This window comes from Pezoporus flaviventris, unplaced genomic scaffold, assembly GCF_033815535.1.
Source record: "Pezoporus flaviventris isolate CSIRO_AGI_PZ_B2104156 unplaced genomic scaffold, CSIRO_AGI_Pfla_v1 ptg000025l, whole genome shotgun sequence".
NCBI lineage: Eukaryota > Metazoa > Chordata > Aves > Psittaciformes > Psittacidae > Pezoporus > Pezoporus flaviventris.
In genome coordinates, this window is record NW_026892573.1 from 1,006,737 (window position 1) to 1,015,428 (window position 8,692).

An 8,692-nucleotide genomic window follows, 5' to 3' on the forward strand; every position below is an offset into this window, starting at 1 on the left:
GCAAAAAAAAAAGATAATCAACTTTTTCTCTGTCCATGAATGTATTCTAGCTTTGAAACACTGCTTCCTTTAAAAGCAAATAGTTCTAATTGAAACTTTTCACAAATTAAACAAATGGAAAAGGAAAATAAAAAAGATACCATAAAAGCAAGGAAGTGGCTTTGTAAAGCAGACACATTTGAAAGACTCCTTTTTTGTAGAAGTCAGCAATGGCTACTGACAATGGGTGATAAGTGGTTGTCAGGAGACCTCTTTCTGGTTTTGGTTCACTACTTACAATTATGGTTTCAGTGAATTTACTCTTTTATCTGATTTTGGATTATCCTAGTTCAAGTCATAATTTTCACTGATTATTTATTATTCATAATTGGTGAATGAATCATTTCATTGGACAAATTACTGCTTATCAATTGTTCCTGAACAGTTCACTACAAGGTATTTGTAATTTTTTCTCTGAGTTGCATGAATGGTTACCCATGTCACATAGCAATGTTTTTGGTCCTTGAGGGGATGAAATAAGCTTTCTGAACTAATGTGCCTGAAGAAAAAATCCTGCAGATTTGATTCTTGTCATTAGGACTGGTTAGAGCAGATTGTTCATTGAGCATAGGGATGACAGACAGAGGTAATACAAGGCACAGAATACTTTAGGATATTTGAAATATTTTGGTGACTTTCCTTAGCTCAATAAAAGACAGCCTTTTCTACGGATCAGAGATTAAGAAAACAAATGATGAAACTCAACAGATTTATCAGCTGCTGTATAGTACTTCATTCCGTTTTTCTTTTGTGATACTGAAATGCAGCAATTCACACCAAGTATATTTCTGATAAGGAAGCTGAAGCTACATGTGTGTTTTCTTCACCTGCTTTATTCTGTAGCTGGACAGAAACACCAGAGTGTTTAGGAAGCTTTTGTGTCATTTCTCCCTCTTATAAACAGTAGGCCAGGATTATATATGTGCTGAAGAAGAGCATGGATTGAGTGCTTTGCTCTTTACCTTGTGTCACGCTCTTACCAGCTATTCACTGCTTTTAGCAGCATAGATGTGCACAGTGGTCTTTGTCTCGTACTGAATGTGTTAGTGCCAGGTCTTTTCTTTAGGCTTTTAGAAAACAACATCTTGCTGCTCCATTAAATATTCCAAACTAAATAAAACCAAAAGGTCATCTCTTCTGTCAGTGTTTAGTTGTTCTCAGGCAATCAGCAGAGTTTCCAGATGCATCCTTGGTGCTCAGTGTCTTCCAGGATATGGGGCCCTCTTGAATTCTTGTGAGGGTATCACTTCACTCTGTGACTTCTGTCTTCCGCTGCTGCAGGTCATTGTTTACTTTGGCCTCCTTTGCTTAGATAGCAGCCTTCCTCCTTCCTTTTCCTTTACTCAGCACAATACCTATATTCAAATGCTTCCTTGCACCTTTGTGCCTGCACAAATCTCCTCTACATTTTCCAGTTTTAAATTTTGAACAAAATCTTACTCTCTTCAATGCTCTCAAGAATAAACCCAACAACTTTAAGCCAAATTAACTGGCAAGTGCTATTATTTGCAAGCATATGTTTCAATTTTTCTTTTGCTTTATTTCCCTGGTCTGGTGCAACTCCTGTAATAAACAGGTCATGAGGACTCCAATGATGATCATGCAGAAAGGAAACCAGCTCTGTTCCAGAGTTTAAAAGTGTTTTACTCCTGCTGAGGAACTAGACATGTATTTTTAGTTATCAGTTTTGTGATTAGTCCTTCAATACTGCTCCCTCCGAAGAGAGTTATTTTGTTAACACAATATTAGCCAATTCAGCTATTTAAAAATCCGAACACACCCAAAAATGTTTGTTTTAATTAATTATAAAGGGCAAAACCAGGAAAAAAACCAAATATTAATAAAAGACGGCAGTCTTGAAAAGGGCAAGAGAGAGATTAATACATGTATGTTCTATTGTATATGCAGAAGCACTTTAAATGAAGTTGTGTGCAGAGTCAGACACAATGGAATATCCATTCTTGCAAATTGTTCTCAGTAAATCTATCTAATCTATTTATTTATCCTCAGATCATGCACATTTACATCAGAGTTCTGCCAGCTGAGTTAATAATTCTTATCTGAAAGTAATTATATTGGTCCATAAGTTTTCACCACTCTGTTGTTCCAGATCATAACAAACTGTGTGATGTCTCATCACATTAACATAAAATGGGTTGTGGTGGTGCACAGCGTGGTGTAGCAGCAGATTAAAAATGATGCAGCATTCCTAACAGTAGTGAACTAGTAAGTGTCACTGATATTTGGAAACTTGTGCGTACTGCAATTTGATTACTCTCTGGAGGATCTGGCTTTTATCCTTTCCTTTACATTTAAAGGGCTTGGAATGGATGTTAACTTTTATGAACCAGATCTGGTGCTCCAAGGAGCACAGTGAGAACCCGAAAAAACTTCAAACCTAGGTTTTGGTTACAAAAATATGTCAGTTCTGAATTTATTGACCATCTGTCAGACTTCACTCACTACTTGGTAGCTGTCATTGTTTGTTATTTGATGCACTTCTATAATGACTCACTGCAGGGAGCCACCAATATCTCCATCACAGTGATTAATGAGGTCACTGTCTATCCGCAAGCACCTCATCCTATAATTATTTCTAGTCACTATCAGCTAGTATGCCAGATCAGATAAAAATAATGTGATTATATATAATATTTGCCCCTAATAATAATATTCACCTGTTGTGAAGATATTTGGCTGATTGTTTTCAATTTGTACTTTAATTGCATTTGAGATGCCTTTTAAGCTAAGACAAGTCAAAATCATCTTCTCATGATCAATAAAATCAATTGTCACAACTGAGCTCCCATATCCTTCCTTTGTCATGAAATGCCTACTGTACTCCATATTCATATTTGATGCATGAATATTTCTTTTGTGCCTAAGATACTTTGTAGATAAATAAAATTTTAAAATTTTCTCAATACTGTTGCTGCTACTGTTGTTTTTAGATAGTGGTGCTTGCCTTAATCATAGAATCAGAGACTCATAGAATGGTTTGGATTGGAAGGAACCTTAAAGATCCTCTGGTTCCATACCCCCTGCCATGGGCAGGGACACTTTCTACTAGGTGCTTAAAGCGCTATCATCATACCTGTCCTTGAACATAATCCATAATAGGGATCTAGCAAGCAAGCACAGAGGTAGGTTTTCCTTCTTTGAAAAACCTGTAAAATTTTCCATTTTTTTTTAATTTTATTTTTTATTTTTATAACAGTAGTTATGCCTATGAAGACATAATTCCCTTCCTAAGGAATTTAAAATCAGAAGAGGCAAGCTTGATTGTGTTAGGGACTGAAAAAGAAGGCTAAAATATTTCATCAGAATTAGAGAAGTACTTTTGTATCATACAAGTACCATAGTAAGGACAACATTAGGGCTTATCTCCAGTATATTACTTAGGACTGTGTAAAATGTCTCTTCTGAACTGAGAGATTTACTTTGGGTATTTTCTGTAGAAGCTAAGATACAAAATGATCCAGACTCAGAAAACAAAAGCAACAGTGGGACTTCCTGTTCTCCCTACCAAATACACATTTCATGTGGTGGCGCAGCAAAGGGAACTTACTCATCCAATATAAGGGAACACTCAGGTTCAACTTTTTTGTATTCCAGAGTGATTTAGCACTTTTAGAATGACAAAAAGAACTTGTAAGAGATGTCAGATCTTCTTTTTATCACTTTAGTTTTGTGTAAATTATTGGAAAATATTGAGAAAACTGCAAATAATTTTGGCTGCCTTAAATTCCACACTTGGTGGACTCACCCAAAATTTACCAACTTGCACTCTTATTTGGACCATCAAGTCTATATTCTGTATTTGTAAAAAAATTTCTGAGGATGATTATATCAACATTTGTAATGCACTAAAATACCACAATGGCATAGACTATGTACATAAAAGGAGACAACAATAATCTTACGATCAACAATAACCTTTCATGTCAATCTGACAGTTTTTCATGAATATTCATTCATTAGTTAGTGAAAAATGCTATCAAAGTTAAAGCAATAGAACAAAATATGTTTTGCCAGAAAAGTTTTTTTGTCTCTGTTGTGGTTTAAACCCAGTCAGGTAACTTGTTCACTCACTCCCAGTGAGTGGTGCCGAGCTGACAACAATCGAGGTCCGTGTCCCCCCCCCCCACCAGGGTTCTCCCCCACTCCCGGAGAATCTCTTAACAATAAATTTGCTCTTTGAAGTGTTAAAAATCTGTTTAACTGTTAATAAAACTGTTTCCTTTTATGATGGCCATTATCTTCTGCTCTAATGTACTCTATTTACCAGAATACCTTGTCGGAACTATTATTCATTGTTAGAGTAATTAGCTTTTCTATTAAGATATGATAATAAAATTCCTTTCTTTTCTGAAGTCCAGTCACAGGTGCACACTGAAACCCAGGTTGTAATTTCTTTTCTCACTACCAGCTCTAACAGTTTGCCCTTTTTGCAGTGAAAAACCTTTACTGCACTAAATAAACTGTTTATTCGAGGAGCACAGTGAGGCCTAGTGAGAAATCACTAGTAAAACACAGGATAGAGCAAGATTTCTGGGCAGAACTGAAAAAAAGTAGCAGAGATGTTTGCCTACATGGAAAAAGCTGGAGAAATAGAGCACTTCTTCTGATGTGTGGAAGGATGTTAGGGCTAGGAAAAGGGTTAGAGTTACACCAGAAACTATTTTCAGGGCTGAATTTTGGAGAAAAGGAGAGCTAAGACAACAAGTCTTGTGTGCCAGCTAAGTGCTGAAGAGCAAGGGATGGAGAGACTGAAATGTATGGGAAATTTGTTCAGGTGATAAGAAGCTGAGGGAGTATCGGCAACTAGCAAGCCTAATGTGTGGATGTGATGATCATCTTAGAAAGCGTCTGGGTAAGTCCTGCTCAAAGGTCTCCAGAGAAAGGGCTGAGAGGTAAGTTAAATCAAATGTAAGTATAGTTGGTCAAAGAGTAACTATATCATCTGTGTAATGTCTTACCTGGGACTTCTTAAAACTGAAACATCATGGGACAAACAGATTTTATGTGGTTTGTTATGTTATATGTTTATTGTGAAGGATATATTTTTGTACTGCTAAGGGAAATGCTTTATACAAGAGTAGCTCCAAGGTTGAAAAGAGCTATGGGGGTGTTCTGGAAGTGCTCTTGACAAAAAAAGAAGAAACATGAAAAAAATGCATGTGAGGATGTGTTGAGCTGAGAACTGTACCTGTGCACATCCAGAGCATACAAAAATCACCAGTTTGTTGACAGTTGTCCTGGTTTCAGCTGTGGGTACTTAGTTGCTGGTGGGGGTTAAACCACAACACAGTTGATTGCCAGGACGCGCTATTTTCAGGGGAGTACTTCATGGTTGTTTTTATATCTTGCTGGAAAAGTAGTCAAGATTTTCCTTTTTTCCTCAGCATTTGAGGGGTAACTTTGAAAAATGGAAGGGAGAGAGAAATTGCCTAATATTATTCTCTGTTCTCTCTCTCTTCTTTTTCAGAAATACTAGTTTGGAAGAGAAAGGTGAATAGCTTCCAGAGGAAAAGCTAAAAAAGAAGAAAAAGAAAGAGAGAAACCAGAGGTATGTATTTCACTGCTCAGATGGGGAAAAGATGGCGACTTTGATGAATACTGGTGATGCAGGAACTGAATAAATATGAGGAGGCTGGGGAAGATATAGTCTTGTGGTTCCTTTCAGTTAATGGCTTGGGTGGTGCTTTAAAATATGATGCAATGAATCTGATCTTGTTCAGTGAATGTTTAACTCTCTTTAACATATGAAGAGAATGAGCAGTGCTGTGGCTTCCATATGGTCTGAAGATGTCCCAGCGTTGTTTTGAAAAACCTAGTCAGGAAAACTCATACAATATAGCCTCAAGAAAACTTTATTAACTGGGAGGGGGGCAGCAGATTTCACTACACTTTTTTGATCCTTACAGATGGTAATAGTGTACTTTGAACGAAAAAATCCCCAAACAGCTCTAGCAGACTGTAAATTTTGAACTTAATGAAAATAATTCTATAATACTGAATCAAACACAAAGGCAAGTTCCAATCTCAAAAGCTACTCCTTTTCTTAGTTCTATTTCACAGTCTATTTGCTAGTTAAAAACCATTTATTTAGCTTCATAATACCATAGAATTGGCATTTTTGTTGTAAGGAATAAAGAAGTACTTGTTTCACCAAAAGCTTTACTGTTTAGAGCTGTAGGAAACTTGTACAATCTCTTCCTTTACATTACCTATTCTATTTTTATTTTCCTTTCAGTTTGGTATTTTTTTCCCACCATACATCTTTGTCTCATTCAGATTGTCAAATTTGTCAGTATGCCTTATTTGTTTGAAACTTTTCAAGCATAAGGGTTATTTTTCTACTAACACTTCTAAAAATATATCCCTAGAAGATATGACTTGTGTAATAGATAAACTAGGCTGCAAGAAGGGACATGACTGAATAACAGAAAACAAACTAAATAAAACTAACATTTCCTTCATGTGCACAAATCAGCTGGGAGTTTTTCCTTTACATGAGTTTTGAATTTGAGTAGATCCAGTTGTTCATTATGACAGGTTATAATCAGTCAGCATGCTGCTTACACTTGCTTAAGAGTTTCCTACTTGCTGGAATATAGAAAATGTTTTGAATGAAAAGAAGCCATAGAACCTTTGACTGACCTAACCCACTCATCTGTCTGGAGATATTAATGGATTCAGTGTTTATGCGAGCAACTGATTTCAGGAAAAATGCTGTAAACCACAGCTTTCCTCTGACTGTCTCTTTCATTGCGTTAGTGATGTCATTTATTGCAGTCTAATTTTATAAGATTTTTTTGAGGTACCATTGTTTTTTATTATTAAGTATTTCTGCAATTCCTAGCACAAGGGGAGCCTGAAATGGGGACTTGTAACTCTGCTGTTATACACATCATGACAACAGTTAACAGCATTTTGTCTCTGAGGCATTAAGAGTACAAATTGAGCTGTGTTAATGACTAATTAGTGTTTTCAGCAACTTCCCAGTGCACAAGTCAAGTAAAAGGTAATTTTCTTGGCTTTTTTTTTATTGCCCCCAAAGTTAAACTTTGTATTATATTAAATTCCTTAATATTTTTTTCAGGAAAAAAATGTAAAATTTTATTTTAAAATTTGATAACAGATCACATTTAACTTGAGGAGTTTCCAGCCATGGAAACTTCTGATATATTTTCTCTGTATTGTGGAAAATCTGTGGTTATGATAAATGACATTAATGTAAAGACTATAATGAGATATAAACATTGTATATAATATTGTCCATAGACGGAAAAAGAGGGAGACATTCCATTACCTATACCTAGTCATTATGGTGTCCATGCGATTTTAAACACATAGTTTTCCCATAAACCTTCTGAATTTCAGCAGGCTAGCTAACTTTTGAGGTTTGGGGTATTTACTTTCATATTCACTTTGATACGCAAAATTTTTCTCAAAACTATGGTGCTCACCTTACATCTTAAAGCTATGGCCCACATACGAAGGCAATACATTGTTTAAAGATCAACTTCAGATTGAAAGTTTCTCAACAATAACGAAAAGGCACTTAAGAGAAGTAAAGAGTTTATTTAAGTAGATGGATAATTCTTGCTGACGGGTCAGAAAACTTCTGGAGGACAATAATTTTAGTTGAGGTTTCCAGGAAAAAAAATAGCCCACTTTTGCTTTTCTGTATTCCAGATAAAGTCATCTATGTTTTGCAAGCAAAAGGCTAATATAATAATTTTACATTCAAAGCACTAATTTCTACCTTACCTTTGAACTCCTTTCACAAGAAATTTGAACTCTCTCCAAGCTGCAGATCTGCTGTTGTCTGGAAAGAGCAACAGTATTTTGTTTCCCATTCCTTTCCTACTGCCTTTTAAATCAGTCTGTCTTTTCCTATCTGCCTGAGGGCTTGCTATCACTTTCCCTCAAATAAATAGATACTATAGTTAAAGTGGGCCTTTTAAAAACATTCAATACCATATTAAGTAGCAGTGGACACAAACTCTCGTTCTTATTATTTATATGAACCTCCACTTTTGAGTTTCTTATTATATGCTTTTTCTTTTTTTCTGAGTTCCATGAGTTACTCTTTTCCTGGTCTGGGGAGACAATGCATTTAAATATTTAAACAATTCAATTTAAATTCATAGCATCATTCTGATGTGTCCATCCATAGCACGAATTTGAGAAGCACATCAGATACTACATCTGATATAGCTCTCATCCTGCTGGTCAGGATACTTTATAAAAAACTGGGAACATCAAGAGTTGGGCTTGTTCAGCCTGCAGAGGAGAAGGCTCTGGGGAGACCCTGTAGCAGCTTTCCAATACCACCACGAGCCTAAAAGAAAGCTGGAGAGGGACTTTTTACAAAGTGATGTAGTGATAGGACAAGGGGTAGTGGCTTTAAACTGACAGAAGGGAGATTTAGATTACATGTAAGGAAGAAGCTCTTTACTATAAGAAGTGAGACATTGGATCAGGTTGCCCAGAGAAGCTGTGGCTGCCCCATTCCTGGAAGTGTTGAAAGCAAGGTTGGATTGGGCTTTGAGCAACCTGGTCCAGTGGAAGGTGTCACTGCCCATGGCAGGGGGGTTGGAACCAGATGATCTTTAAGGTTCCTTCCAATCCAAACCACTCGATG